General features: G+C 39.2%; 1 protein-coding gene across 4 annotated transcripts in view; it reads left to right on the top strand.

The window, feature by feature from the left end:
* The window catches only part of GRID2 (glutamate ionotropic receptor delta type subunit 2), a 698,771-nt gene that overhangs the window by 1,294 nt on the left and 685,242 nt on the right, over positions 1–12,235 (top strand). The gene's annotated exons all lie outside the window — the stretch shown is intronic.

Raw genomic sequence — 12,235 nt, forward strand, 5'->3', positions numbered from 1 at the left:
GGCCCCGTCTGTGGGGCAGCTGTCGCTCTCCCCGGGGCTGGCTTTATAAATATGTCTGCCGGTGCTTGTCGTGGGGACCCGTAGCGGGTTTCTCTGGAAGGGGAAGCGGGGAGTGTTTGGAAAGCCCGGCCGTCAGGAGCTTTCCTGCAGGACACCGATATTTGGGCAGCGGTGCACCAGCCCTTCGTGTAGCCGTCCCCGAGCCCACAAGCCACCGCTCCCCTTAGGTACCGCAACTTTATAGGGGTCAGTCCTTTTGGCTGTGTGCGACTGAAGCAGCAAATATTGCACAGGGGAGGTAGCGCTCTATGCCCTCCTTTTAAAGGGAGAAGGACTTTTTTAATGCTTCCCAGTTGTAGACTGTTAAAGCGACACTAGGAGACAGCCTTAGGATTTCTTTCTTAAGAGCTTGTAACAAACGATCACGTCCTAGAATTTGGGGGGAAATTTTGACTGTGTGGCAGATGAGTTTCTTTTCAATCCACTGCCGCCCATCCTCCTGGCTAAAGGAGTGCTGCTGGGCAAGCTGTATGCCTTTGCATTACCGTCAGGGGAGACAGCAGCTTTCCTCCCCATGTGTTAATGAAAATTTGTTTGGTTTACTTGTTTTATATGATAAATGCATCACATTTTAACTCTCTTTTTTTATTTTTTTATAATGCTGTTAGTGATTAGATACATCAACACAGTAAATCCTCATTGAAAGCAAAAAAAAAACCCAACCCAAACTAGCAAAACCAAAGTAGTTGCTTCTCACACAATTAATTTGTCTTGAGAGACAATTAGTACAGTTGACAAGGGGATTAACTCTTTTTATAGACTGGCTTATGTTGCCCTGAAAATGGCAAACTATGTAACTGTTATACAGAGCTTTAAATCTACTAAAACGAACACTCTGAAAATAAATGATCTGAAATTAGAACTGTTTTAACAGTAAGTGGTACACAGCTAAATATTCCAACTTGTATAGCTCACAAATGAAAATTTGGCCCTGAGTAGCACCACTGTATTTTGTGACCTGGTCTTCTGACCCCCTTTTGCTGTTTTCCACTCTTACTAAATAAACTTATGCATAAAATATTTAGACATAAGTAAAAAGCTGTATTTATTTAAATGAGTCAGCAAAAGCAGTAGCATGGTACTCTATGAAGAAATTAACTATAGAAGAACTCTTAAAGCCAAAGAAAAGACCAAAATGCTCAGTTCAGGGGAAAAGAAATTCTACCAGAGGGAGTACTGATGCCTTAGGCAACAGACCAAACAAATGTATTATCTTTTTTTCTCGTTCTGCTGTGCTAAGATATTCAAGTGGAAAATATTTTCCATGTTTGAGAGGGGCAGATGGTCATAAGAAATAACATGCTACCTGTGAATACCCTTTTCCTAATAGTACATACTTTTTTCAATATAATGCACAAACTCTCTTAACTTGGCTGTGTTTTATTTTGTGTTTCCTGTAAAAGGTTTCTTTCTGTCTCAAAGTATTTTATCAAGCATCTCTTAGACAATGCCAAAAAATGTTACAATTTAGTGAGTAGACATTAATGACTTGATGATGTCAGTGGGAGGGATACGGTGACTGATACCCATCTATGATAGTGCTTTTTCATATTCCTGTCTTCTGTGCAGTTTCTAATTTGATCATTAGAGCAGGTCTGTGTGTATGTAAATGTGCACATTTAAAAAAGAAAGGTTTTCCTGTGTCATATTGTAAACATCGGTAGAGCTGCTTGTAGTCTGTACGTTTCTGCTGCCCTGCTATTATAAATAGGAACTGGCAGTTCAGAAAGACTACATTAAGCTCTCTTGTGAAAATGGTGAAATGAATCGACTCCACTATAATTTTCCTTACCCTTATATAAAAAAGAGAGGGGCAGGGTTACCATGTCAAAACTGTGCAATCCTGTATTATGCTGCTTCTCTCAACCCGTGCATTGATTGAGTAATTTCATCAGTCCCACATTACTTGATTGCTTAGAAGTTTCCTAATGATCTGTATGCTGTAGGAAGAATCTGAAAGTCGTGAGTGGAATGGTAATGATTCTGTGTTTTATGAGGCTATTCAAAAAGTCGCTCTGATTTATGTAGCTCGAAAGCTCCCAAGTCTTTGAGATTAGCCACGCTGCCTGATATTTTCTTCATACATCAGTCGTCCCACACTCCTCACTCCCTAAACAGGAGTTTAGAAGAGTGTTTTAATTAAGCAGGGATTAGGTGGCATTCCTTGTCAACTGCACAGTTTGCATATGCTTTATATCTTCTACCGCTGATAGTCTCATGCTTTTATATCTTGTACTTTGTGCTCATTATTTTCCCCTGATATGTACACACTTATGGATTTCCTATTGTGCCTATAGAAACATATAGGCAGATATGTGTGTTTTAGGTGCTGCAAAAACACCTAGGGCAGCAGTCACATTGTGTGGTACAAAAGTTTTGCTGAAAAAATACACTAAAGTATTTTTGAAGGCTAATTAATCTAGTTCAGCCTCCCTGATTACTTCAAGTTGGTTTTCATGTTTATCAGTAACTTCAGTCATACACAGTCAGTTTACTGCCCTTGGCTTTTTTATTTTTAATGGGAAATTCATAAATATATGTAAGATACAGTTATATATATATTATATATGCTTCTACATATAATTATACATCTGTTTTTAATATATATATTTTTATATACAATATTTTTTTTTCTGAGAGAGAAAACTAATTCTGCTCTTACCTCACTCTTCTCAGCTTTTAGACTTTGTAGGCCAGGATTGCTGCATTCCTTGTGTTGGACAAGTTCCCTATATTGCTGGGTCCTTAGCTTTGGCTCGTACCTTTAAGTTCTTCTGTACCATAGTTAATAATATCAAGGCAATTCCAACATGGGGTCTATTGCTTGTTTCTCCTCTTGATATTAGTGGTGACTAAAATGTTTTTGTTTTTTTTTTTTGTAAGGGAAAGGGATTCTTGTTGCTTGGTGGTATGCACGTCCACGTTTCTTCTTGTAAGATGATGTGCTACAATGCAGCTTGGGTTGTGTTGTGAATTGGTAATGGGGATTTAATTTGCTGTGCTGTTGGTGAAGCCTCATTAGGAGGTATGTAGTGTATGCCACTAACTGTTCATTACAGTATTCTCACATACATTTGTAAAGCACAGGACAAACAAGCAAAACAGATTTATTAAAAACAAATAAATCTCTGTGTGCCTGCAGTGTCCGCAGAGGAGCACTCAGGTCCCTGTTTTCCTTGCTCTAGGGTGTGGGAAGGTTACTTGTTTATTTTAAACACACATATGAGTGTAGATCTGGAAACCCAGCGTGCTGGGGCTGAGCAGCCAGGAGGTTCTATTAGTAACTGTGTTCTACTTAAATGCTCAGCCTGCGTGACAAACTCTCTGCTTCTACGTGCGTTATTTCTGAAACACTTTCCCAGGTGCTTAGGTTTGTGGTAGTGTTACAGTCCCTGTGAAGTGTGTTAGTTACTCTGTAGCTAAAGACGGATGACTTTGCATGCCATGGATTAGGATTTGCCATCATCCAAAAGCATGTTTGCCATTAGGTGTCACTGCTTTCTGGAGTGTTTCTTAGTCATCCTCAGGGCCTGATCCAGAGTCTGTCATAATCCAGGTGAGTTGCTTAGTTGACTTCAAAAGATTTTAAGCTGAGCCTGTGGATTGCTGACCACAGCAGGCAGCTCCTTTTCATGTTCTTAAATAACTTGTAGTGTTATATCAGGTTCCTTGTCCTTGATAAAGGCAGAGTAAAAAAAAAAAAAAATCAACCATCCGTTTTCAAGTGGTGCCCTAACAAATGTCTGACATGGCAATCACTGCTGCTACTCTGTGCTTTCACATGAGTACTTAGGGATGCACTGAGCCTTTATTCTCACAATGCCATCTTTGAAAAAACACACTGGAGAAAAATCTTTCAAGACTGTGACTGCATAAACCTACCAACTAAGGTTCATTTAACTTAATGAACAAAGGCATTAAGTATGGTTCTCTTCCACTCCCTGGCCCTGTAAAGCAAGTGGCATTGGCAAGAGATGACTTCTGTAAGCCATTAGGTTACTCCCTAGATATAGACTTGAACTTACATTGTTTTCTTCCATTTGACGTATAGCTATCTATAATCTGCCATGACAGCCTGGTTTTGGCTGAAATTTATTGGAGGCTTTTGCCTTTTGAGTTGAGGTTTGTATTTTTACCCTTTGTTTACTGCTACTCCATTGCTTGATTTTTTTTTTCAGCACAGTGAAAAAAGGTTTTAAAAACAGTTTATGTGTAAGAGTAGTTCTATTTGGCTATCAGTTTCTAATTAATTTTCTTAATTACCTGGGTTATATATGAGAACATGGTAACACTCTTTAAAAAAATCTTTCCATCTACACTCTCTCCAAACATATTTTGTTTTGTATCTTTAATGTTCACAAACTTACTAGACACAGATAATTACCATTGATGTTTGGGCTTACAAGCGACCAATAAGAAAAGGAAGTAGTATTCAAGTATTTTGAGCAATTATAAGAAAATGATCAAACTTTGAAAACCTATTTTGCACATATATTATGATACATGGTGGTATGTGCCAAAGGTTGATTTCAGGTAATACATTGGTAATGAGGCAAATTCAGATACCTTTCTGCGTCTGCAAATTCACTTGTTGCTTTTTTTTTTCTTCTTGTTTTTTCATTTAGATTTGAATTCCAGAAGAAGTAAGTTGTTATCTAAGCTGTTGAAATTTTGAAGAAAACTTTAATTTCAGATTCAGGCTTGGCATGCATGTCAGAACTTGGGCAGCTCCACACCTGCGCATCCTATAGACCTTACAGTCCAGTTCATAGCTCTGGTCATGCTCACACCCATTTATGAGAGCCTCAGATACAGTTTGTGCTATCTAGAAGTGCCAAGAGCATGACTGTCACAGCACAAAAGTAAAGCATAACAGGCAGGTTGTTGGCAACCTGACAGAGTGGCTGGGAGCTGGTCATGACAGCTCATGTTTCTTTGAGGTGTTTTGTACCCAAGGCTGGTGGTGTAGTCCCTGGCTTCCTACTGGGCTTCTTGCATACAGATGCACTTCCTCTCCTTCTGTGGTGTTACATTATCTTCCTGCATCATGTATTATGTCTGTGAGGAAGTAGTTGCTGGCCTGTTGCTTGCAGTAGTTACCAAAATGAGTTTCGTTGGCCTTTTCCGGAGTAGTGTTGACCGTGGCTTCCTCGCTCATCTGGGCTAGAAGACTGTATTGGAAAAGGTGCAATACTGAGGGAGTGCAGTGCGACATGTGGCGTGGAATATGTGCTAAATGGATAAGTTTGGTGCAGTGCTAGTTAATCCATCCTCAATACCAGGTAACGAAGGTCTGGGCAAAGCCTTCTGGGCACAGCTTTAAGCTGGCTTGTCCATCTGAAGCAGCATGAGGAGAAGAGGAAGTGCTGTTGTCACCCCCACAGAGGCAGGATGTAGTTTTGTGTTCTTGTCATAGCAATTTAAACACCAAGACTGATATGGAAGCATTTGGAGGAGGAGTGGGTGAGGAACAGGTGTCTGTCTGGATTTCCCATGAGCACCGTTAGGGCAGTTTCCTCTGCTATTCTTCAATACAGGAGTCAGGCTTTGGTTTCTGGTTATTGCTTGCCAAGCAGTTGTGAGAGCTGGTGGAGTAAGGGAAAGATTCTCTTGTGTCTGCAACCACTATAATTAATAAAGGCTTATGTGACTTGGAGAGTCATAAGTGATCTCTCTAATATGGAGGACACAGGCTGAAATGGAAGGCTAGTAAATGAAATGTGCTGGTGTTTGGATGACAGTTCTGAAACCTGGCAAGGGAGCGTGTTTGATATTGTGCAGTGCTGTAATTTTGTAAGGTTCAGAATTTATGTCCTAGTTTCAGTGATAATATACTTAATTCAGAGAAGGAGGTATTTTGTGTTCTGTATTGTACCGCAGAGTGCACTTCAGCTGGAGAGACTTCTTCCTGCTTTGGTCTGGGACTAACCACAAAAGCTCAAGGAAAGGATATTGTGAGAGCTGTAAGTGCTGCATTAAATAAAAAGAAAGAAAAGCCCTCATAAAAAGTGACACTTACTTAATGAGAAAGGATAATACAGTAACTACAGCATTTCTGTATAGCATTAAAGTTATGGTGGAAGAGGTGGTACAGAGGCAATTACTCTAGTTTTAGTCAACTGTAAACTGGATGGATTTGTAAGAGCAGGGTTAGATTTAAAGTAGATTTCCATTACACACATTAGTTGTGAAATGATGGGGGAGTAGGGTGGAAAAGACGAAAGGGAAAAAGTTTCTTGAAAGTTATGCTTGGTTTATCTGACAAGCTGTATAATCAAGAGGAAAATGAAAAAGAAAATGAGTAAAAATGCAAGGAGGGGAGGAAAATAAGATATCAAAGGCAAAAGCCACTAGTTCTGTCTGTTTCTATTTCTTTAGGAGCTATATAATGCTCCTGTAAATGCTATGCTCAATGGAAAAGTTCTGAACCGGAAAGGGGAAAATGTGAGGATACAGAATTTAAATGAAGAATTAGATGTGTATTTTAATGTATTAGATAACACTCTGTGCTGAAATGCTAATTATTCCTAATTGTTTTATTTGCTTTACCCATGAATAAAATATCACATATCTAATAAAATATGCAGTGAAAATAACTGTAAAATTCCTCCTGGAGCCTTTCATGCAGCTTTAAAGGATTTAATACCTTTTTTTTCATTGCTTTTTAAAACATTAACTTTCTGTAATCAGTTGGATTGCTAAGGCCAATATCCAGTGAACCTAACAATAATTGCTTGTTTTGCAGAACAATTTTTTGTTAGTCCAACCATATCTTTCTCAGAGGCTTAAATCGAGTTGGTGATTTCATTATAATAATTCACTTGTGATAAATCAAAATCAAACAGCACCACTCCAGTGCTGTGGAAAGGAGCTCCGGATGATAGCTCTGGAGAGAGCAGAGGATGGCAGAACAGCAGACCTGAATGCCAGGCCTGGATTTGCTGTGCCTAATTTTAATGTATACAGATAAAACAATTTTGCAAACCCATTTTTAAATAACGAAATGAAACTTTGTACAGGGCAGGTTTCCCTGCCTTGGAATGCCAACTCCAGACCTCTGTTTGGGACCTAGACCTGATGACAGACAGTAAATTGCTTTGGTTTTAAAGCATGCAGGAACTCATCTCAGTCAGGCTCAGCCTCCTGAGCCTTTGGGATGTTTTGAAGATGTCAGTTGTATTTCTCAGGTGCCAGGACACTACTGCAGAGTTACCTCGCTGATTACAATCACTATTAAAATTGTCTGGCAGTGTACCCTGGGCTAAAAGCACACAATGGGGGTATCTCCAGACCATACACTATTAAGCAAGGATATTTCTTTTTGTATATCCTTTGCCTTCTTGCCATCTTTATAGTGTTCAATCTAAACATTTGAGAAATATTTTAAAACCTTTTCATGTACTAGAGAGTTGTTAAAGGGAAAAAGACAGTAGAAAAGATATTTCTTGCTCAGTGAAGCCACTGTAGAGTAGTGGCAGTGTGTGGCCAGTGTACAGCGTGGTCTGTGGAAAGACGATAGCTATTTTAGGTCTTATTAAAACACATTAATTTCTCCCTTTCATTGTTTTTATTAGTTTCTTTCTCACATTCCAGGCTCGTGGCAAGAAGTTGTGATGGTCACTTTGTTCTATGCTCTTAAATATCTGCTTTTAATGTCCAGGAAGAAAAAAGTGAAACATAACATAACACAAATATTTGTTATTTGGACGGATAAAACTGTTTTTTCTCTGGAAATTTCCTTGGAACTCCACTTATTTGACCTTTTTTTGAGACAAATACACTTCGAAAAGTTGGTTTTTATTCTTAAAGGTAGTCTTCCTTCAGCTCTCCACTTTGGGAATAAATAGGCTGAAGAGTATTGAAGTATGTCCACTAATCTATTTGCTAGAAACATCTTTAAAGATTTACTATTCTGGAGCTATTCTAGCTCCATGCTACAGGTTGATAGAAAGCACTGTGTATGTATTAATGTATGCATATAGAATATATAAATAGGTACTTTTTCAGTAGTCAGAAGAACATTCTTATTGAAAGTATTTGACTGGATTTTTCTTTAATTTGGGATGGTATTAGTTTCCACCTTAAGTAACAACACGAAGATTCGGGAGGCTTTTTGCTTGCAGGCAGGAAGCCTAACGTGAATACAAATCATGAAATGACACCCCACCGTGCTGGAAGTTGTACAAATATGAAACAAAAAGTTGGCTGTCAGGAGATTTGAAGATGAAGTGAAAGAGAGGGCTTGGATCTGTCTGCGACTTGGTTTGTACACCTGGAGACTTGTGTGTCTTTTGAGAGGCAGATTCACTCATTCATGTTTGTGAATGATCGCTTTGGGTACAAAGGGATGAAAGCAGGTAGAAATATCTACAGGGATGTCCTGTCAGGGCAGGTGCTGTGTGGCTGGTATCAAAATTTCCTGATCTGGGGCTGTGAGGTGAAAGAGTTGACAAGAAATGAAGGGCAGCAATGTGTTTATAATTATTACCTACAATATGTTATTGCCAGTAACACTGATTAAATTGGCCAAATAGAAACAATCATTACCTCATCAGCTGCCACCATGTTACTCTGAGTTTACCTAGTACAGGAGGTAATGCATGGTTATGCATATGCCCACTCTCACTCTCTGTCTCACTTGGACAAATATTTCATAGTACAGTTTTGGAAGACCAGGTAGGAGGAGAAAACCCCTTCTTGGGAAAGTGGAACTATATATGTTGCAAAATTCCCTACTTTGTTTAAAGGAGATACTTTAATATAGTCAATTATTCTGAAAGTATCTGCAGCCTCATTTGGAAGTCTTGCGAAGCTTTTGTATTGCTATGGAAATATTATTGAAACAATCTCGAGAAATGATTTTCCAACTCCTGGAAGTAGCTCTCCTGTTATGGAATTGGATTGCATCCTGGAGATACATGAGAAACGCTCATTTACTTGAAAAAGTTCTGCCATTTTTGGTGTCATTGCAAAGCGTATAGGGCCTATGTCAAATAAAATGGCTGAGGGGAGCGGGCCAGAAAAAAATACGTGTTCTCTGCCACAGAGATGCTCTGGGAGCAGGACCACTATGGGCAGGGTTCTGGTGGTGCCTTCTATGTGGGAGCTTTATAAGGGGATTAGCAGTGGTGGGAGTTGGCTGGGTGGTAAAGGGATGCAGGAAACATTTGGAGGGGTTGGCACGCATGATGGGCAGCCTATCTCTGTAAGAGTACAGGATGCCTGTACTCAAGGAATAGCAGGAAATGTTATGTTTGGAGACTGGGCTTTATGTTTGGGACAGGCCTTGTAGGGGAGGGCTATATGCCTATGCATATGAGAAAAGTTGGGAAATCCAAAGGAGCGAGGGACTGGAATGGCACAAATATTACTGAAAAGATTAATAATATAATGCAAATGATGCTTTGAGAACAATATAGCTAGGAGATAATATTAAGTTTTAAAGAAACTAAATTATACATTAGAAAATGGGATTGTTTCTCACTGTCTAGCCTCTATAGCTTTTACCATACAGCATTTGGTTTGTGTGGTAGACCTTAATTTTTTGAGTTTTTTCAGCCAAGAATTGTACCTGGTTATTTGGCAGAAAAGTGAGATCCATTTTACCTTTGTATTGTTTAATACTGTTGTACACAGATGCAAACAATGAGTACTGAGGTGTCATCTTCCACTCCTCTCCTCCCAGGGTAACTCCAAGAGTATTGTACCTTCCTGTGCCTCAGCATTATCTTAGCATTTTATTTCATAGGCTGGTCTGTACCATGCCTCCTTTTAAACTCAGCTTCTGTGGCTGGTGAGTAGGAGGAAGGGATGCACACAGCCACAGCTTCTGCTCCATTGATTTTTGACCTAATTTAGGAAGGAAGGAAAGGGTAAATAATGCAGCTTCTGGATGCAAAGCCTGCCGTGACTTTCATGGAATGAGGGGGCGAGTGCTAGTTTTCTCCTCATCTCAAATAGCTGCATAGCTTGCTTTAAAAGTTACATCTTTCTTCAGTGAAGCTCCAGAGTGGTGAGTGGATCTCCTTTCACACTTATCTTGTGGCATATGTCCTCATTTGGTCTGGTTTTCTGTCAACATCCTCCTTGTCCAACCCCCATTCAAGGCAGTAAAGGCACAGCCACTGGCTTGTGTTTCCTGTAAATGAGACACATTAAGAACTGGGATAGTAGTTTTTTAAAATACTTTTCTGTTTGAGGTCAATGATTTCTAACAACAGGGAACGATGTGTGGAAGGAGGAGGTAAATACTTCCTCAGGGGAAGGTAGATAATGATAGCATTTGGAAACTGCTATTGCTGAAAATCATCTTAGGATTTAGTCATTAAAAAAAAAAAAGAAAAAAAAGTCTGTTCATTAAAGTACTGTGGGGTTGGAGGTTTTTAGCATTTTTTTAAAGGGATGCATTTTTCCCCCCATTTTTTGTAAGACTGCCAAATGTCCCTGAGGCTAGAATTAATTGGCTCTTTGTGTTGTGTCAAGTAAGGAGTACAAGTGTTTTCAGAAAACACTAGGTTTACAGACTTCCACAGAGAACATGAAAGGGAGAGAGGGGCTAACTTTCTATAAACAAGGTCCTTGCGTCATTTTGTACCAGAAACTTGGAGTAACAAATAGAATATTGAAATTGCTGGTGTTGGTGATTTGGAAGCTGTTGGAATCATCCCCGGTGCCCTCATCCCTTCATTCTGACTAATCCTCCCTTCAGAACAAGCATGTGCTGATTTCTTTTGCTCTCACCTCCAGGCATCTGCAATGAGTAAATGCCTGCTCCTCAGAAATAACCAGCATTTGGGTTTTTTGAAAGAGGTTCAGGAGTAAGGGCCATGGAGATGTATTTTGTTGTTGGCATTGCTTTGGTAATACAATAGAGGTTCCTTGTTGCGGTTCATTTCACAAATTCCCCCTGACCGTTTTAGATTTGGAAGTATTTTATCATTTTTTAATATTGCTATTTCAAAGGCTACTTCTTAAAATGGATTGAAGCCAGTGGATGGCAGCAGTCGTAGATGTAAGCTTTGAAATGGCCCTTTTATGGAGGGGTTTGAGAAGTAAGTCTTGGAGCCGTTGCATTAAAATTCCAAAGTGTTAACTTAAATGTAATAATGCTCTGACAAAGTGCTACTACCATCTGCTAGTGAGAATTAGTACTATTTAAAAATCTCCATAATTCCCAGAAAGAGCAGAGGAGTCACGGCATGAAGAAAAGTCTAACTCTAAATTAGTATTTTAGTTCAGGAAGTCACAAACTCTTTGTGGGGACCACTGACTTCTAGAGATTTTGTGTCACACTCTCAGCTCACATAAAGGAGTAAATATTTGTGGTATATGACTAGAATGGTGCCTGTTTCTAACTGTTTCCAGCTTGGTCCCCAGTTTTGAAGCAGAATCCTTTTTATTTACAACCACTTCTCATCACAGCAAGAATTCAGTGGTAACTAAAAATACAGTTTGCACGGTAAAACAACAAGGGAGTGTGTTCCCCATGGGTATGTAAAAAGCTTCATTCCTTATAATATAACTTTTGTGGACTGAGAAACAGTTCTTTGTTCAGTGTTCCTATGGGGTTTTGAACACCACCTAAACACTCAGCCCTTTCTGCATGTGGAAGTTGAGCTGCACTGAAGAGTGTGAGCTGTGGCTGGAAATGTTCTTGGTACCAGAACATCTCCATCCCTAGATTTCTCTCAGCTGAATATGCAGAAGTAATTCAGCTTCTGGTAGGAAGAGGGTCTGACCAGTTTTAAACCTATTCCAAAAGCCAGTCTAACTTACTGGTATCTGTTAGGAAATGTTTTCTGTGATAGTAATAAAGCTACTTCACTCATATTAACAAACAGCCAAATCTTGCACAGTATTTAAAGAAGGGAGTAAGAAGAGAAATCTAGTAATGACAGACTACAAGTAGCTGTTGGATTGTCTATTTTAGGAAGGATTTTGAAGATCCATATTAGAAGATGCATTTTATAAAAATTCCATTTGAGAAGAAAAGGCAAAATGTGGCCAAGTGGAAGCGTTTTTCGTGTCTTTCTCTTCCTCCTCCTAGAAGGATTTGCTGAGTTTTGTTTATTCATAGTCTTGCATGGAGTATAACTAATGTTCTTAGCTTGCTTTGCACAGAAATAGATCATATCTCATATTTTTTTAACTGAAATAATCTTCATCAGCATTTCCT

This window comes from Corvus brachyrhynchos, unplaced genomic scaffold (genome assembly GCF_000691975.1).
Source record: "Corvus brachyrhynchos isolate BGI_N302 unplaced genomic scaffold, ASM69197v1 scaffold229, whole genome shotgun sequence".
Lineage (NCBI taxonomy): Eukaryota > Metazoa > Chordata > Aves > Passeriformes > Corvidae > Corvus > Corvus brachyrhynchos.